At 40.6% G+C, this 1,268-nt stretch overlaps 1 non-coding gene across 1 annotated transcript; it reads left to right on the top strand.

Moving 5' to 3' along the window:
• Positions 1-268: 268 nt before the first annotated feature.
• Trnae-uuc (transfer RNA glutamic acid (anticodon UUC)) lies at positions 269-340 on the top strand. The gene has a single exon. It is a non-coding gene; the product is annotated as a tRNA-Glu (tRNA).
• Positions 341-1,268: the final 928 nt, after the last annotated feature.

Below are 1,268 nucleotides of genomic sequence, written 5' to 3'. Positions count from 1 at the left end.
GCGGTGGGTTTCTTGTTTATCCACTGCTTTGGTGGGGGGTTCGCGTTCCGTTCTCCAAATCCAGTCATATCTGGAATGCTCCATGCAAAACAAACTTCGCACCGTGGCGTCAATGGACAGAACTTGTTTTGTGTGTGTGTGTGATCATGCGGAGTTTAAATTCACACTTTGAGTAGCTAAAGAGCTGCGTTTCTTTGACATTTTTGACACACGTTAACAGTAGGAAGATGCATTTTATGTTTTGAACCCGTAAAAGAATATCCATACCTCCCATATCGTCTAGTGGCTAGGATATCTGGCTTTCACCCAGAAGGCCCGGGTTCGATTCCCGGTGTGGGAAGGATTTTCCTTTTTAATAATCCGTAGAAATAAATGTAATCACGATGGCAACCCACCACCCTTCCAAAGCAGTTGCTAAGAGCATGGGATAGAACTCCAAGAAAAGCAACCTTACAAACATCTGCCTTGCTCTCCACCAATTATTGTTCCAGCGTAGAATAAGGGTCATCAAATCGGTTACTAAATTGAAAGACAAACTACACGTGTTTCTACATTTTGTACAATCACTTCATATGTTTATGCATATATTTTCATGTGTATATACCAATTATACATATGCATGCAGGTGTGTGTTTCTGTGTTTTTAATAGGGTTTTTGCTTGTTTCGTTCCCCTTTTCCCGGATCATTTTAATTTTCCCGTTCTCATTTTTTTCATTTTCTCACTTGCCTATGACCTCTTCACACTCGCATTCGCGCGTTGTGTGTGTGTGTGTGTGTGTGTGTGTGTGTGTGTGACTATACAAATATATACACGGTTTGGAGTGGACTAGCCGCTCCTGCACCATCTACTGCTCGCAAGTTCATGGTATTACCCAAATTCGTTGGCCGTTTGTGTCGATCGTGGTCAGGTTTGTCATACAGTTTCATTTTTCACAATACGATCCCTTTACTATTCTTTCACATTGGTTTCGTCAAAGGTTTAACAATATACGAATTTCATCTTCACACTCCTTCCATTCTGCACACTTTGAAGTGTTATCGGATGTTGATGTGTTTCCTCCGCACCAGAGATCTTATTCTTTCGCCTCTTTGCGCCCGTGCTAACCGTTAAGATATACAAATTGTTATGTTTTGTTTCATAATATTCCCTGAACATACGAGGGCAATCTTGTGAAAGAAAGCCAAACGACCTTAAACGACCCATTTAACCCATTAATTTCCAAACAGTTTTTCTTGGATCTCATTTAGATTAAATGTTCTTTTACTG

The sequence above is a fragment of the Anopheles darlingi genome, chromosome 3 (genome assembly GCF_943734745.1).
Source record: "Anopheles darlingi chromosome 3, idAnoDarlMG_H_01, whole genome shotgun sequence".
Lineage (NCBI taxonomy): Eukaryota > Metazoa > Arthropoda > Insecta > Diptera > Culicidae > Anopheles > Anopheles darlingi.
This window is presented reverse-complemented; position numbering and strand designations above follow the sequence as displayed.